The sequence below is a fragment of the Arctopsyche grandis genome, chromosome 10 (genome assembly GCF_051622035.1).
Source record: "Arctopsyche grandis isolate Sample6627 chromosome 10, ASM5162203v2, whole genome shotgun sequence".
In the NCBI taxonomy this organism is placed as follows: domain Eukaryota; kingdom Metazoa; phylum Arthropoda; class Insecta; order Trichoptera; family Hydropsychidae; genus Arctopsyche; species Arctopsyche grandis.
Window position 1 is genome coordinate 13,716,288 of NC_135364.1, and position 19,848 is coordinate 13,736,135.

The 19,848-nt window shown below is 34.9% G+C and overlaps 1 protein-coding gene across 2 annotated transcripts in view; it reads right to left on the bottom strand.

Annotated features, from left to right (window-relative positions):
* Positions 1–19,848, bottom strand: part of LOC143917622 (semaphorin-1A-like) — a 200,418-nt gene that overhangs the window by 39,356 nt on the left and 141,214 nt on the right. Inside the window, exon 6 of one of the 2 annotated variants that reach the window (XM_077439198.1) lies at positions 10,243–10,305. The exons of the other annotated variant lie outside the window; for it this stretch is intronic. The gene's annotated coding sequence lies outside the window, so the exon portion shown is untranslated. The remainder of the gene's footprint in view (positions 1–10,242; positions 10,306–19,848) is intronic. 2 annotated transcript variants of the gene reach the window in all.

Consider the following 19,848-nt stretch of genomic DNA (forward strand, 5'->3'; position numbering starts at 1 on the left):
AACGACTTTTCGTTTCGATGTTACATTATTAGACACAAATAAATAAAGAAGTGGGAACCGAATAGGAAACATGAAGAATTTCGCAAATTTGAGCTAAGAGATTGGACAAGTATTTAAGAAATCATAAAGTCTTAATTTGTCTACGTATCGTTTAAAGTAAAAACAGACAATGGCATTGAAAAATCCCGCTGTAAAGTCGCTATAGATAGTTGACCGGGCTGAGTCGGTCGGAGTGCACGTGTACAAATATGACTTATGTCTAACCGGTATACATTACTGTCGTTTACTTCTCAATTCAAAGATGGGGAAAAACGCTCTTAAATAGATATTTTATATTTATAAAATTTATTATTACCGTGGTGTCATAACGGAATTTCCCCAAGGCGACACCTATGCCCAACTTTTTACATACTACATATATTAATATAAAATTAAATTCAAATAATGGTAGGTGGCCAATTTGGTAGGAACTGTTTCAACAATAAAATCAGATAAATTTGCAAAATCTGATCGATCTGGAGTCCAACGTGGCCAAGGTCTGACCAGCAACACTTCACAACACAAGTCAGGGCTCGAACCCCTGAACCCGTGAATAGGGGAGAAGTTTTTCCAAGTCTTGAAAACAAGATGTTCCAATTATAATGAATTACTATTGAAATCTTGATCGGTTTCTTTTATATTTATAATATTTAGACTGACTGAAAATTTGACATGTGAAAGCGAAAGCAATGTTTGAAATTGAATGTGCCAAAAACATTATTTGAAAATAGTGGGTATGAAAAAACATCGATAAATATCTTTTGATTTTTATAGCGAATGGGGAACCGACCTAGAGGGGGTTGTCTTATTCGCGTTTCCTTCTTTCTGGGAACGGTTAATGCCGAAGACAGATATAATCCTATACGCCGCGGATGCTGAGCCTGATGAATGATGAGGCAGAGGGAGCGAAACCCTTGGATGCCTGAAGTGTCTTCATCCCGTTTCGAGAGCGAGATACGTCACTCAAACGCCCACTGCACACATAAATAATCGAAGTTGCACCATTTTTCATTCATCGTACCTCGCGAGAGAGTCGTCGACGAGTGTTCCGATGTTCAGAAATAGCTGAAAAGTCAGCTCAGTCTTCAGACTCGGATGAGGGTGCTCCAAGAAAAGCGATCACTTTATTTTATGAATGGTAAAAGGCCGACGTGGCGATGTGAAGACGGTCGTAAACGGCCCCGGACGTAAAGTGCACATATCGATATCAGTGAGAAGACTAAAAAGATCTTATGAATGTTATGTGGGTACTTTAATTATGCATCGAGTCTAATGGGAGGATTGCTTGCTTAAAGTGGAAGTGGTTAGGTAATAAAAGTTAAATATAATGGTATTGCAAGTTTTGGTTATATGTATGTATGTACAATATGTATAATAGAGGAAACTTTCGTCAAAAAATAAGATTATGAACTGAAAGTTTTGGGTTCGCAAAAGGTAGTACTTCGCTATTATGTAAATCTTCGAGACGAAACATATGTATATTTCCCTAATATAACAAGTACAATACGATACTATGATCATACCGAAGTATACTATGTGTCGTTAGGGTTCCAAGAACAAACGTATTAGGCTTCAAGACCAAAAAAATACTACTGGTGTATGTATGAGTTATGTACTTTTGATGACTTTGATACGGATTTTTTTGCTAGCTTTAAAAATTGAAAATTATGTATAAACTAAAGATTTTTTTAGCATATTATAAGCAAATTTCGACAATTTAGTATATTTGAATAGTTTTTGCATAGTAAGGTAACATTCTAAGCAGGCTTAATTTCTATTCACAGTACATAATGCTTGATACTTATGAAAAGTTAATCAATAAATACATACATATGTTCTTCATTTTACGTGAATTATTTTATTTATCGATTTTTTAGAATTAAACATTTCTTTACATTACTGCCATATAAATACAATATGTATATTCCATAGTGTGTATCAATTTAGGATGAAATAACAGAAAACGATGGTTTGTAAATTTGAAATGGCAAGAAAAACATATATATGCATGTAACTACTGCGTTTAAGGTTAATTTATACTAGTACAGCATAGACCGGTAACTGCACGTAAATAGCAGCACGAAAAATATTATTTATATACATTATATATATACATTATATATGAACACATTCATATGTTCTGTAATATGTACGTCACGTATACGTAACAACAGTAACCAACACGATATATTAATATTATACAGTAGTACGTGTCGCCGAAACGTATCAAGCAAACCCGGTTTTCTTTTTCCTTTTCATAGTTGCATAGTGGCGAGTGCGTGCGTGTATGCGCATATGAATATTTTCGGAAACGTCATATTGTGACAATATAAATACGACGCAAGCAATATTGCACCGTATATAAGCCGATTTTTCCTTGCAGTTGTCGAAAACTAGTATGAACGTGTTGAAAACGAGCGGTGCTGTATAGTATGATTAGTAGTAGTATTTTCCGTGCATTGCGGTGCCGAGCTGTTGACGTGGATAAATAGATTTTAAATTGAGTATCGGGTGTATTTTTCTAATAGTCATTGAACAAAATATATATACGTACAAACATATACGTGTTTTGATAGATTCATCACGTACAAATAATATGACAAAGTAAGCATTAATTTTGCATACGTCAAATGTTTTTCATATCACGAATACAAACGGTCTGAGAATCATCGCCACGAATGAAACTCATATTTTCGGACTTGAGGAAAATTAAAAGGCATTCCGACACTCTCTACCCAAGTCTGGTTCTGTCCTTCAAAAAACACTCGCGCCAGCACACTTGATGAGCCCCCTTCTATCTTCCGCCGTTTTATACACTGCGAAACGGTGGCGAAAATTTAACCGGAAGTTGCCACCCCTCTTATCCCCCTTCAGCTTTTCCCGCCCCGGAAAAACGGCGACGTTTCCGCGCATCGTCGACCCCGGAATTCGGCGAAACTCCCATATATCACGCGGGGCTACATCTTCGACGCTGGGGGTTTTGATACTTTTTTGAAACTCTTGCGGTACACAGCGGTAGGGGGGGGGGGGGATATTTCTCGTCGTTTATCACAAAGCATTTTAATTTATGTGGCGGAATTATCGATCGAGAGACACGACTAAGGGGGAGGGGGGAGATGGTGTGAAATGTACGACGACACATTTGGGGCTTTTCTAAGCCGCCGGACCACTTTTTTGGCGGGTAGTCGTATATCTCGCAAAATGTGCCACGCGCCAAGCCCCAAGCCCCAAGTCTACATTGAAAGTAAAAAAATGGAAAAAAACCGAGCCGAACTCGTTTGTCCCGCGAACATAAAACACGGCGAGCGAAAGCTATGTCGGAAAATGCGCAATATACTCTAGCGAATATTTCATATATAATGTGTATATGCGTTTTTCTTTTTCTCAGAACGAAATACGTACATAGATAGTTTTAGCGAATCGTTACGCGGCTCAATACTATTGGGAATTTTATTCACTTATTACTATTCACCATCAATGTTAGAGGTTTTTCTAACGCGTCGGTATATTATTGCGATATGATTTCTCGTGAGAATACACGCAGTGATATCGCTTATAAAAGCGCTTCTCAATGTTAGGGTTACAAGATTAAATGAACGTAAATAAGAGCCTTGTATTAAAAACGAACTGTTTTAAGAACATTTTCTTCGTAGAAGGAAATGAGGTGAGTTTTAAAATGGAGAAGGCTTGTAAGTGAATAGTGAAGTGACGCGACATGACACAACAGGGAATGTCAAGTCTACATCATCACTTAACGTAGCCTAAATCGACGAGAGTTCGTCTTATACATATGTATATATGTACATACACTAAGCTTAAAGCCAAGAATCGAAAAGCCGAGCTGTTTTTCTTAGTAGCCAAACACGAGCATCTTGAAACAGACATGCGAACTTGCTAACGCTCTGGGACAGGGATGCTATACGTCCGGCAGATTAGGACATGTCCTGGTTAATATATGTATGTGTCCCCATGTCCCAGTCTACGAGTTAGTTGTCCCGGTTTTCCATCTAGCAGTCAGTTAGTCATATGTTAGTCTACTAACAACTAAATAAAAACAAGTAAATGTGAGAATGAAAGGTGTAAAGGCGGCAAGGAGCCAAGGACAAGTGCGAATGCGAGTCACCAGAGGTAATCATATCCTAATCCCTGCGCTCGTTTCACGGTCATTTCACCGTATGAACAATTCACTGGGTGGCCTGCAATTACTATAATCGTACACACAGAGCCGTGCGAAGGGAGCGACAGTCCCGGACTTCAAAATCTGGGGATGCCAAAATCGTCATCACAAATTTGCGCAACTCTCTTTTATAATTTTGACATTTTTATAATTTTGTATACTCATCTTCTTTTCAACCTTTTACATTTTATCGAGTACCATTCCACCAATCCTCTTGTTCATATAACTCGCATATTAAGAATATTGAAATAAAACTGCTAAATTTTGTGGATTGTAGTTGAAATTATGAGTTTTTTAATTGTTTCATTCAATTTCCAAACGTCCTGGTCGGCATCTTGACAATTATGGCAGCCCTACTTTGAGAACAACGAATATTTGGTTAGTTGCTCGAGCAATGGACAGCGATTCGATTACTTTTATGCAAAAGTTTTAATGATTGGGAAAGGACGAATGTGCGGACGTAGGTTTTAAGCGAATAATCGTTCAAATTGATGTGGCATTAAAATCGACACATGTAGTGGAAAACGGCGATCACTGCGGATAAACGCTTGGCTTAATACAAGCAACCTATCTCCATTACTTGGAATTCGGCGAACAGTTGTTCCGACTTTCAGCAGCGAATGTCTGTAAAATAGTTCGCAGAAGCAGATTCATCAGTTGATGAACTAAACGACTTCTGATCTGAATTTATGTATGTATTCTAAAAAATGAAAATGTAAAAAAATTATACAAATTCGATGAACGCTATTCTACGTACTGTCGTATCATATTCAGTGTGGTGCAAATTAGACGAATCACGACAGAAAGTAAAGCCGTCTTTGAAGTTAAGTTTGAAGCAAATTTCACTGCGAGATTAAGGTGGAAATCTCCCCCTCCACTAAAAGGAAATTGAAAAACTTTGAGAAACACTTAGGAATGGTTTATCCGCTCGCATAATATTATAGTCGAATACGCGCCGCGACACACACGACATCGAATACAGATTTGCGGTCTTCGAAAGAAGAAGCGTGATTCGCACATAATACCGTTATAGAGATTATGACCGATTGCTGCACAAACACAGACTCCGTTCACGAGCGTTGCACAACTACGTACATACATAAATACGTTACACTTAAGATAGTATAATATAGAGGTGCTTTGATTCTACCACACATTTCCCTAGCACTTTGAATATTGTATTTCAATGCACTTTTTTTTACGATCGACTCCAAGATAAAGTGTGGGAAGCCGCGTCCGTACGGAAGTGTAAATGCATTCACTCACTTAGAATTTATTGATTACGCGAGTCAATTTTCAAGCACTTAGCACGTACTCTGGAAGATTTCATATCGAGTGCTTGGATGCGTGACTGAATTGAAGTATTATTTTTAGGTATGGTCGAGTGTTGAGCTGAGATGCAAGCGGATGCGGAAAATTACGCGAGTCACGAACGTCACTGAAAGGGTTGAAACGGCAATGAACTGAGCACGTAGATCGGAATGAGGACAACCCTCGGATAGTGCGAATTTTAGATGGGTATCTATCCCGAAGAGGGAAATAAATATACCGGTTGAAAATGCCTTCAGTTAGTGGAACGATCGCGCCGAGTCACGTGGAGATGAGTGTTTGTTTAAAAATAAAATACAAATAAAATTTGATTTCTGAGAAATACTACTTTGCATTAACGGATATTTGTGCAAATATTTCTTTTAGAAATTCGATGACGTTCTGCGAAGACGAGAGTGTTTCCAATACACGGAAAACAAGCAAATGAACAGCTACTGAGAATATGTGATTGTTTGCCAATATTCACCATTAATATTCAGCGTGCGGACTTTTCACCGGCGAACATTTAATTGCAGGTTATGTCATTTGAAAATCTTATTTTAAAGTCGAAACATCTTAAAATTGAAACTTCATGATGATAAAAGTGTAGAAGGTTATAATATAAGTATACAATTTTGAAAAGGATTTGATGCAAATTTTATATGAAAATGTATATGAATGAAAAGAAAAGTTTTTTAATATAAAAAGAATAATGCTATAAACATAAGGCTGAATGATTTTATTTTTAATTTTTAATAGTATAATATTACCAACGAATGTACCCAGTTTTGTTTGGTTTAAATTAGTATTGTATGAATTATAATCAATGACGTTGCTTCAATGAACATGAAAGATTTTGCATTCCGATTTACATATTATGCAATATTAATGTTTTTACTACGTTTAAAAGTTTGTATGCAAAATTTGATAATACAAATATAAAATTATTTTATATGAAAATTAACATTTTGAAGGATTGTACAAAAAAAAAAGTAAAATAGCACACCGGTAAAAAGTCCGGGATCCAAAGATTTGCTCGCCTATCAACATATTTACATAAGTGTACACTTAATGACGTATTTGTTTAAACAGTTTTATACGATTGAAAGAAAAAAGATGAATAACTAAGTCTTCACTCAATAATTCATAGAATATATTTACAGCAGAGTGCGAAGCATTTCGTCCTACGCCCAAATTCAGAATAAGGTGAAATGAAGAGAGAATACAAATGAATGAATAATTAATTATAATTCATTGCATTTCTTATAAGGCTACACCTCTATATGTGCATCTAAATAATTCAAAATAATAAAAAGACCTGTCGTTCAAAACAGACCTTAGCCATATCGAGAGGAGTTTAAATGCTCAAATTACGCTCGAAACGAACATTAGCACAACTAATGAAAATTTCCATTCATGCATTTATTTTACGATCTAAGTTATGCGGCCTACGTATATGATGTGAAAACGTTCACGTCGGAATGCACCCTGCAATTCAGACGTCTCTCACACAGGGACGTAGTCGACCATAGAGGACAATGAGTCGCCGCAATTAGCGATTCTGAACGCCTCTGCTAGCTAGTTGGACAGTCTAGTCACACTTACTGCACTCTGATGCAATTGCTGTTCGATCGCTCTTTGACTGCACATCGCGTACAAAATTCAGTATATTTTTTTGCTCACCCAATTTGTAGGTACATATATTTCGTACTGTTAATTTAGGCGTTTGTTCCCGGTAGGATTTTTGTAGTGTTTGCTTCACATTCATACGAAATTATGCAAACGCGATCCAACCCATGTGACTGACATATTGACGACGCAGCTTCATGAATATTTTTTGTACAAGACAATAGTATGCTGCTTTATACTGTTACTAATTGTAATAAACATTGTGCGAAAATATGCATGAGTTTGTTGGTAAAATGGTACTCATGTGGGTTGGACCGATTTGCAGAATCGTGTGCGTACTGCTAAGTTGTTAAAATTTTTGATCGAAATAAAACAGTCTAGCTATTTTTGAGAGGGAAATATAATTCATAATTAAAATGGGGAAGAAAGCAAAATACATACATGTAGTATTCGATGCTCTTCTATAAATGTACATAAACTACAATAGAAGGTAAGGTAACGGGCACCATTCATCGTCATGACCCAATCCTCGGTAGATTTTTCACTGTAATGTTTGTTTTTTACTTTTATATAAAATAAAATACTTCAAATATCAAAGCTTTTTATTTCCTGCGCTTCATTTACTGATTACCCGCTATTTATTTAAATTTTGCTAGTTTATAAATGAATCTCAGGAGCTAAAGCTTTAACATCTGAAATAATAATATAAAATATATAAAAACGGAAGGGATGTATGTATAGGTATATGTGTATACATATGTATATATTATATATGTACGTTTTTTGTATGGACAAGTATGGATATTTCAATAAAATAAATACTATAATTATCAGAAGTTAGAATGCAGGAGATTGCACTGTGACTACTGACGAAGACACATGATGATTTGTAAGCAGACGGTCGAGCGAACTTGCGGGGATGTAATGAAGGGGCAGTGCAAATTGTCCATAAGGGCTGAAATCGCTAGCGACAATAGCCTTGGGTGTGATTCATGTATCAATTCCTTTCCAAAACTAAACGTTGAAAATTTTGACTTCTATGTATAAGCATTTAAGACAAAAAAAATTGAGGATTGTGTCATGATTGTAAATGGTACAGTTACATATATTCTAGTGTATGTAGTTGTTCACAATTTCTAGACAAGGATAAAATTATTATGTTTGCCAATCAAAAGTGATTATGTCGGAATTCGCCATCACGCCAATCTTGGTACTTTACTTAATTCATAAAATCCGTTTCAATTATGCACAATGAACTAATTGAAGTTACCACGTTCAAAGGTGAAGTGATTTCATTCGACCACTTCAAACCGTTCAACTGATGAAATCTCATACAAGAATATATAAAATACGAAAGATTCTCAAACGAAAGATGCGATCGCTCAACAAGCCGAAACCGATCGAGACTTCAAACTCGTACGTACAAAGTGGTTTCAAAATGTCAAAGAAAACGCAAGTCCATCATATCGCACCCATCGCCGATCGATGCAGATAATAAAACCAGCATGCATACATAATGGACCCCGGAGACATGGTGTATCGCGAGAAAAGGTCGATCGGAGAACGATCGTGCTCAACTTATAAGGCATTTTTAATCTTGACCCATTTCCCAAGCTCGATTTTTGGGGTCGGTCACACACCGAACCGGTTCAAACCTCACTGACATTGAAATTAGCTCGGGAAATGTATACAGCGGTGAAATGTACGCTCGTACTGCTACCCCAGGCCTCTTGGGGATTGTGACCAGAACGGGTTAGTGGTGCTGAATTAAAGCCATACATCTTCAGGAGCGAGATGTACTTGCAGATAGAAACGCCTATGGTAGGATAATATTGCGGACGTTCATTAGCATCGTGCTGCACATTATTCGATTATCAAACTGTATGGCAGGACTATAATCTGATTCCTGGCTAACTATAATTAAGCTAACCGCATACTCATCCTTCCTATCGTGAGGCTTCAAATTGGGTTTTAGTGGTTTTATTTTTCATTTGAAGTTTGTTTAAAATGTTGTATGAAGTCTTGTAAATAAAGGTAATAAATATGCACATTTTTCTTTTTGAAAAACAGATTGTATCCGCATATTGTATTTCATATTACAACATTTATGTCGGTCATAAAACGTCGATCATAATTTATAGTCGAGAACATTATGTACCAATTCGTCTGAATTGTACATGTTGTTTACGATTTTTCAAATGACGCGTCTCAAATCAAATCGATGAACAATGAACATATAAAGACAAGTCACACTCGATGTCAATCTGCCCACTACGCACTTTTATCGCATTGCTAAATTATTAAATGGCTAATATGTCAACGTACAAATACAGCCAGGAGAATTTTTTAAAATTAAAATTGCGAAAAATATATCATAAATGTCAACAACGACATTTTGACATTTCAAAGACGACACTCATAAACAACACCACGAATGTTTGTGTTTCGTTTAAATATAATATAATATAATAATATTTAAAAAAATTAAATAGGATTAATATTTGATAGAATTAATTGGTCAGTGCTGTGTATTCGTTAATCGATTGTACACGATTTCACTGGAAAAAAATCTATCTACATCGATAATTTATTGCAGAACATCATTATAAAATTTTATGCATTACAATATTTGAATTGTAAAAATAAAATAACGAGAATAATAATTCCATACATATGTCATGAACCGTGAATTCATGAGCAATTTTTATCGTATATTTGCTAATAAGGCAATAAATTAATAGGTAGAAATGATTAAGTATGCGGCGTCATTGCAGACATTAAATATTTAAATTTGTATATTAAAAACATCAGACATTTATTAATAGCCGCAATATATTTTAATACAAAAGTTGATTTCGGGTAACCCGAAAGCGACCCCAAATTGGATTTATAAAATTTGACCTTTTTATAAGTGAGTATAAACAGACATGATGTAAATTTAAATCGAAAGAGGACGGATGCAAAGGCATATCCAATTTAATCCTTGGAGAAATATTCTGCGCAATATATTGATATGAAATTTAATCAAATTATTTACGTAAATAAATCTTAGAAATTTGAAAACGTTATATTATATAAATTTTACTTACGATTTTTATTTGTATTAATTAAAAGATGTTAACAACTACTGGTTGTAACAACAGCAAACATACCTGGAAAGATAAAAATAATAATTAGAAAATATTTTGACGAATCAGAAAAATATTTAATTATATACATACATTATCTGTTTTAGCAAAAGTGCATATATTATTGATTTTTTGATTAATATGGATTTCAATATTCTTTGATCAAGATCGATTTTTTACAAATGACGTTAAATGCAGTGCACCCAGTTAAGCGGCTAAGCATAACCGAATGAAGATGAAGGCCGTGCTAAATGCATTTACGGAAATGCGTACGTGCGTGCATAAACGCCCGACCGAATTGCGAAGCGAGTGCCTCTTCATACTGTGCGTAAATCTGCCACTACTTTATGTAGTTACTTATATGTAGTCAGGCTGCAATATTGTCAAACTTAAGCGAAAAATGTATGAAGTCTTGTAAGTGAACGTAATAAACGAAACTATTGATGCTCATAGAGTAAATTTAAAAGACTACTATGTATGTCATAAATGAATATTTTTAAAACAACAATTGGTTCATTTTCGCAAAAAACCCTAACCTTGGGTATTAAAAGTTACATTTAAATAAGCCACGTGTTAAAAAATCTATAAATAAAATATGTAAGTGTGAATCGATGTAACTTCGATTAAACCCTAAAACACTTTAAACAGTGCGGTGCAGCAAAGGAATTGTAATAGAATTACGGAAGCAATCAAACGGACATCTGTATTCAGGAGTGATGTGGTATATGGGAGAAAGTTGCGGCCTCCGAGAGTGCCGTTTTGAAAACTTTGATCGACTTTTACAACTATCGGAATATATAATGAAGTTTAACGACCGAAGAAGGAAGTTCCACCACCAGCCCCTCATCCTCACTAAAGCACTCCAGAAGTTAGAAGAATTTTTAAGTCTTCGTGAGTAGGCAGCAGATAGATATTGAATACGACAATTATAAACGAGCGGCGCCATCGTGTGTACGCAGAGTTTATTTATTAACGGGCATAATTTTGCTGAATGAATATTGCGTTTGGAATTTTTACTACGCGTTGGGGTCACGAGGGTTGGGTCGGGGGTCAATTGGAGACCGTGTCGAAACGTCTATGATTGCCTAAATGTCATTATTCAAGGTGTGCAAGCAGCTTCCAATAGGGATATCGACAGAACAGTGGTACATTACATACGTCAGTGTGACATTGAATTTGGTTAGTGTACATAAGTACGTTGTTCTATGGTTATCAACTTATATATTATATTATAGTATGAAAGGTATTAGGGTTTAGAATAGTGCTTATGAACTGTGATTAGCAGCTGGGCGGCCATAAAATACACACAGACATCGTTTGAAGTGGTTCGAGTTATTAAGTTACGAATATTAAACACGACTTTAGTGTAAATAGAATACGTTTTTCATTAGTTGAAGCTGATTTTGAACTCAAATGAAAAGTTTATATTTTCAAAGAGAAAATAGTTGCGGAACGTGCTGTTTGATTTGACCAGTGTGCTTAAAGCATTTTATTTCTGATTTGAAGTTTAATGCTAAGAAATAAGTCTCATTGTGGAAAAGTGTCATGATCTTATTTTGCTCTGTTTGATCTAGAAGCGTAAAATCTACCTCCAGAGTGGTAATTTTTTTTGGGGTATTTAAATATTAACTATGAGACGTATGAAATTAAGATGGAGTGCATTTGCTTATTTGTATAAAATACCACTTTGCCTGAATAAAAAGATTAATCAATGTGACTCGCCAGTGATGACGCATAGATGCGAAACTTGGGCATTGAACGCCAGAATTCTGCATAAAGTCCAATGCAATCGAAGAAGTGTAGAACGCTGTATGATCGCCGATCAAGAGGTAAGGATAGTCACAGTGCTATCCATTGTTTGGCAAACCTTTAACAATGCATTTACAACCTTTGAACAATACACGGCCCCCTCAGGCTCCCGGTGACTAAATTGATCGGCATAACAAGGAGAGATAGAAAACGGAATACATGGGTGTGAAGAAAGAGATTGAAATGGCAATGGGCTGGTCATGTGGCTAGAAGAACGGGTGATAGATGTACGTGTCCCGAAAGTACGTGTTTTTTTTAGATCCCCTTGGAGTTTTTTCCTTGTATTTATCCTTGCCTGACAGTGATCGGTAGCGGTGAATTCCATATTTAAAGAAATATAGGAGAAACTTGTCGGTTGCATATGGATATGCATACACGTGCGACCTTTCAAATGTATGCATTCTACACATGCAAGTATACCCGAACTCGGTTTGGGGAACACCCACTGTCTACGGTCACACCGGGACACGTGACGTCCCATACCACTCAGTGTTTTTTCGCCCTAAAAGGGTGCAAGGAAGCCCACAGGGGAGATGAGTGGATGAAATTATAAAAATGTGTGGGATGAGATATACGAGTATCTTTATTTTTTTTAAATATACATGTGTAGAAAGCAGCGCTTAAAATTGTGTAATTTTTTTTTTTTAATGGAAATTCACTGTCAATATTTTCACATTTATAGGAAGGACTCATTTTTTTATGATTATATAAGAAAAACTTTATTAAATACATACTCCACTATGAAATAAAATGTTTATTTCAGTCCGGCAAAGAGAAAAGTCAGTTAATTTTAATTTCAAAATGAAACACGCCACGTTGAGAAGTTAGCGAGTTGTAGTAATAAAATTTAAAAATCCAAAGTTCTTGTAAAAAATCGTCATAGATAAATGAAAAACCTCGGAAAATTCCCATACATAAATCGACCATAAAGGGTTACAACGACGACAATTATGGAGACACTCACCGCGCTAGAGCGACCCAGATTTTTAATTTGAACAGTACATTACGCTCCCGCGTAAACACGGCACACAACAAAGGGGCGACGGGGGAGGTGGGTGGGAAATAAATAGGTGGGTCGGTTGTGTAATGCAAAAATATGACGGTTGCCGCACTTCTGCGCGCGAAATGTGGGAAGAAGAGATTACAATTAGCGAAAATGTCGCGCCCCGACGAAATGAACGGCGCACACCACGTGGGAGCACACCGAATTTTACATATAATAAATAATAAGCGAGCGTTCATTGCGGCCCGACCCTCTACATAGTCGTACCGGTGATATACAGGGTCGAAATCGACGCTCACTACATATGTGTGTGTGTGTAGCTTTGTATAAATGCGTTTTAATTGTCGGGCTCGTAAATAAAAAAGGCTTTCGCGTACAGAATATTTAAAGCGAACTAGGCGGTATCGGGAACACCTTGCGCGGTAATTAGTTGTAAAAAAGCGCCATTTTTATACAGGTCAAAATATATGTACCTAGGTTGCTAATTAAGTTTAGGGTCTATTTTTGTATGGCCTTGCGTATACAATTGCTTTGTATGTACATATTTATAAAAATACTTTTTTAATTGTCTCTAATTTTGGGCACTCGATTAATTACTTTATTTATGTACGTAGTAAAAGTAGATTTTTTTTAAGTTCTCATTTCTTGTAGTAAATGAATACATATCTACTATAGGTGAAATTTATAATAATAAATAAAAATATTTTTACAAAACTAAAATTTCATACACAAATATGAATGGGTAAGAAAATGTAAAATTTAGAAAAAACGGACGACCAAAACTTCGAATTTTTAGTAACTACATATGTATATATAGGTAACCAAGCAACTGATATCGTTAATATTGTAAACGTACCCTGCATAATTCAGAGCAAGGAGGCTGATTTTATTTTTTGTGACAAAAATAAGATATTTAGATATCAAAAATGCAAGGGGGGGTACAAAAATAATATTGTGTATCACATTTATATTTTAACCAACCTGAATTTTACAGCACTTCAGGTTGGTTAAAATATTTCTATCGCAATTCTATATACATACGAACTAACCTTTTGTTTCTAAGGTCCATACATAACTATAAAAATGCCATCATACCAGCAACATGGCTCAGTGGTCAGCGTGTAGTGCTTTTGGTGACGGATTAGGGATTCTATCCCTGACCCGGTGTTGCTGACCAGACCTTGGGTATATGTGACTCCAGGTCGATTGTTTCATATCTGAGTTTGCCAATTAGTCTGGTTTTATTGTTGAAACGCTTCCACCAACTTGGCAACCAAATCGCGTTTCTTGCAAATTTCAGTTTCTAGCATCTCGGATTTGTTGATTATTATAAATATGCTAATCATTCGACATTGTAAAAATGTATGTATTTCTCTAAAAATGTACTGTAAGTCGAATTTGTCTATAGATGTCTTTATGGTGATGTAAAAAAATATACATATGTGTATAAATTATGATTGACTAAAAAAATAAAACAATAAGTGATTATTAGTTTTCAATACGATGCACATAAAAATGTATTTAAAATGTATCTTCCTTTAAATTAAAGAGACAAAGTGGACCATAAATCCAAGTATCATTGATTTCAATTGAAAGTACTTATACACAAATTATTCGGTCTGTCCTGCTCCCGAGGCTTTGAAGATCTTAAATAATTTTTATTTAATGTATTTTACTTAAAAATTTGTCGTATTCATTTAAAATTTGCATTAAATTTTGACGAATTTTTATTTTTATTTTTGCAGGTTACATTGTAGAAACACTTCATTGTAATATTATAGTATTACTTCTGCATGACACTAAAAAGTCAAATTATGGATTTTGTAACACAAAAAGTATGTACCTTTATACCCATATAATTGTATATCTAAGAGTTTATGGTCATAAATATCGGATTGATTTATTCGTCTTATTTAAGTGCATATGCAACAACTATGTACATATAATATAATTGGTAGTTTTAGTTGAATAAAAGCGAGTAATAATATTCACACATATGTATATGTAATATTTAATGAATATTGTCCTTGTTGAGGCACAAAGAAAAAGTTCATTTATATACCAGACATTATAAAAGAACTTCCGATTCATTAATTATCCAAGATTAATTCAATTAACCTCACATCAAGCGTAGGATAAATCTACTGTTTTTTTAATGTTAGATTACACAATTTGCAATGTTTTTATTGATATGTGCAACACGTCTTCTAAAGGTAATAGAATTAAATTCACTTTCACGATTCGCCTTCGTGGGTTAGGCATCAAGAAGAGGATGAGCAAAACGTGAAAGTGAGCGGTGCAAAAAAATAAGCAAGATAAAACCGACTGTTGCGAATCAAATTGCCTGCCTTGCATTATGTGTGCATTTGAAAAGGTATTTCGAAACAACAACAGCGCGACAAAAATGCGAAAGATTAACCACCAAAGCGTGTTTAGATAATGGACGCTATCGGATGACAACACTCAAGTTTCTGCCATTTGAATGCGATTTGTCTTTCCGTTACAAATGCGACAGTTGAGATTAGAACAAAAAAAAAACACGGTTGCAAAATTGATTTAGTCCTGCTTAGTGCAACTAAGTTATAGATGGTCTCTCATCGTGTATGCCATTTATGTATATTGTACATATGTAGTTTTGAATTTTTAAATACATATTTTAGTCAGTAACATTAAGACTCAATGATTTTATGGATCAGCTGGAGGGTTTCCAGTAAAGGGAAGAAGATTTAATCAATTCTAGGATACAACTCCAAAAGTAGTCGTAAATGTTTTTGATTTGAAACATTGATTTATGCTCCAAAATATACATACATATTATTATATATAAAAAGACGGAATCTGTGTGTGTGTGTGTGTGTGTGTGTGTCCTAACTCTCGCCGAACATAATGAACGAATCGATAAAAATCGATTAATTCATTTTTCGACGAGACGACTTTGTCGCGACTCGAACCGATCACCCCAAATAGCCTGAATATGGGTCTAAATTGAGCTAATGGTCTCGGACATCACGCCAAATCCAATTTTTCATTTCGCCTTTTTTTTTTTAAACATTAATTGAAATATTCCTTCTCGCCATATAAAAATACGTAATTTTAATAATTTCATTTAGCGAGGTTTTGAACCATTTTTATGTATTTATTTTCAATTAAATTATAATTATAATTTAAATTATTTATATTTTGACGATATTCGAGAAAAAAATTGATTTCATTCACCGCGGGCGCCGGGAATCGAACCTCGGACCCTCCGATCCAAGCGCATTGGCCCTCACGAGCTCGCGTCGCATGCCATATCCTCGCCCAGAATACGTGTTGTAAATACACATCATATGTATAATATGCACGTAATTTTTTATGTGTAATAATAATATTCAACGTTACGAGGTCAATGACCGTTTGTGTATAATCGGAAAATATAACATTTTGTTAACTTTTAGAATTGAAAATTATTACAAATAAAGAATTGAAAACTATCTATGAGAGTCTACGAAAATAACGGATCCGGTTCCGGATTTTTTTTTTTAGTTTTATACGGGTATATAATAATTTTATACCCATGCTATGATATTTCATCGGGCTATTCACTAGTGTATATTAATATTCACTCTCGGATTTAAAAATAAAAATTAATGTATTATTGAATTATATCTAAATAATAATGATATGTGTTAGTTCCATTGCTCAGACCTATAAAGCGTCCTAATAATAATAGTACGCATGTAAAGTTTTCGAATTTACAAATAAGTAAAAGCGAATGCAACGTTTCAGGTCATGGTGCATATATAAACTTACGTTCTCTTGACCTTTTGCATGTAAGGTGACTGTTTTATGCGTTTCTACAAGGGGAGATATCGATCAATCAGCCAGGTAATAGTTTTAAATTTAATCGCAAATTGTCTCATAAGCAAATCAATCAAAAATATTTATGTTGAAAACGTGAAAATCGTTAAGATTGAACTTTTACGCATCATCGTTTTCACTGTTAATAAATTAAATAAACGGAAAATCAATTAAAAATGAGGTGAAACGTGTTGCAGGCGTAAAGTGAAAGGACATGCATGCAGTGTTGATGGGCGTGAAGGTAAAAAAGCCGTTTTCACCATCCCCGAGTGAACTTCTGCGAATATAACTCATCTCGCAAAAGGGCGAATAAATCACGAAAAAGGCAAAAGTTCATTTGGGCGCGAAGATCGCCAAGATGGGAGCTTTGAAACTTGAGATTTGAAATTAAAATAAAATTAAAAAGAAGTTTCGAGAACGACCGCTCATTTATTTGGAGGCGTTGAATCTTCTGCAGAGATAAACCGAGGTATTAAAATCAAGAGATGCAAAGTAAACATATTTTAATAAAATAATATCCAGAGAAGAATTGAAGAAGAATAGAATAGACATCAAAAACATTTTTTCAGTTTTCATGAATGCTTGTTTATATATTACATACACTACTCGCTATTTAATTAAGTTAAAAAAAATGCATTTTCGATTAAAACAAACGGCGATTTCTACACTAGAAATGTATACATATGTACATATGTTGTCTAAAAAACGATCAATAAACAATTCGATATATTAGAAAGTTGTCAATCAAGTGTGTGTGTGTGTGTGTCGGTTCAAACTAGGGGTCATCCGAGAACTACCGGTTCATCGGCGACCACAACAGAAGGTCGATGTTCTCGTACTATCTCCAATAACAATGAAAAATATCCCACTTCCGGTTAGCGGATTTTACCAAAAAATTTATAGATACATGAGATATTAAGCGTAAATATAATATAAGTATGCATTTTTAACTCTTTGGTTTTAGATTGGAGATATTTAGTGGCATCTTGAATTGTGATTTCCCTACGAGTATACTATCGTGATATATAATACTGACGCTTTAATTATTTTCACATACTAATATTGTTCTAAAATGTCATCAAGGAATACTCAATACGTATATATTATTCATTTTTTTTTTACGAAAACAATACATTCTATTATCGTACATTATATTTATATATAACATATAACTTTATTTTAATTCGTGTATCAATTCCTTTCCGAAGCCACCCGTTGAAATCAACGGGCACAACACTAGTATATCAATAAAAAGAGGTAAATACCGTATCTGCGCAAGATCTTACGGAATTAAATTTATTACACCGCCTCAATATCGTCTGGAAATTCTTGATAAAATCCGCCTAATTCCAAGTGCGTATAATTCGATTTGATAAAACTCCGCAGGGATTCGAACTCGAAACTTGGAAAGACTCCTTTGAGGCGCACTTTCGCGCTACGTAGGCGCAAATGAATTTGTCACTCGCATGGGTTCGAGAATGCGAAATTGCGTTATGCGAGACTTAATAGTCGATTTTTGCTGCTAAAAAGGGTGGCAGAATTTCTCTAGAGAAATTAAAAAATATCCCTTCGGGCGGAGACGCATCTTTTTAGAGCGGTTCGAAATTCCCAGACTGTTACACATCCATTCTATAAATAAAAAGTGGTACACACAATTTAATTTCCAGTGTAAAAATAAGGAAGTGCTTCGTTACTTGGAGCATATAGACAGTTGTAGAATCTCTTTTGTAAAAAATAAAAAAATAGAAAAAGTATATCGAAATTTATACGTATGTACATATTTTATGTCAATAAATTATTGTTTAGGGTTTTTTTAAAAACATTTCCGTTCTTTGTCGTCTATCGTTATCGTTTTCGAGGACTTCCTGCATTAATTAAAAGACAATTTCATTTGAGAGACGTAGTTTGTTGGGAGAGCTTTCGCCGTGGGCATTTTCCCTCAGAACGGATACGAATTTTTCTCGATGTCGATTTTTCCGAACGGCTAGAATCGTTCAATTTTTATAATTAAAACGAAGACGTTGACGCTAGAGCGGTAAATGAGTTCCGCGGAGATCTTTCGAAATTGAAGCCAATAAATACGTTGTACATATTATAAATGCGAAAGAATTTCAATTTGTCACAATGGATCGTGCGGAAGGAAGGATTTTTTCGTCGCGACTAAACAGTCGAGTCATGTTTGAGAAATTTTCATTTGTCGTTCGACGAAGCAAAAACAAAAATAAACGTCGTCCTTCAGCGCCAGGAAAATATGTAGGCGGTTTTCACCAATGGGAAAATTTTATCTTGGACGGAGAGAAAATGTCACAAAAAAAGTGTCAGCAGTTGACGTATTAAGTAGGGACGATAATCCTTGTACAAGTACACCACTAAGTGCTTTAGATGTACGTCCAAATAGTTTTTATACTTTTTTTTTTTTTGGATCAACGCCGTATGATATTATCCTATAATACAGCAAGACTATTTTACTAGAAGATTACGTACGTACATACATATGTACGTTCTGTGATCAAATTATTTTGGTAAGAAATAATTAATTAAACACTTGAACAATCACACAAGAATATTAGCATGATACATAGAGAAAAATTTATAATATGTGTACTATGCCACGAAAGCGGGTTTGTGGACTAAAAAATTAATGAAATTGAAACTCATTTTTGTAAATTTTTCCCTTTCTGTATAAATAATAAAATGTTTTAACTTCGTTATTTGGTCTTATGCGTATATTCAAAAACGGATTACATATTCAAGGGGCTGAAAAATTAAACGAGCCTTAACAGCTGTTAAGAAATGCAACACCAATTTGAAGACCACAAACGAGATGTTGAATTTTTAATGCGAGGCTCGGATTTAATCAGCTTTCGAAAATTAATTTCGACAACACAAAAGTCAGTTACAAAACTAATTTGCAA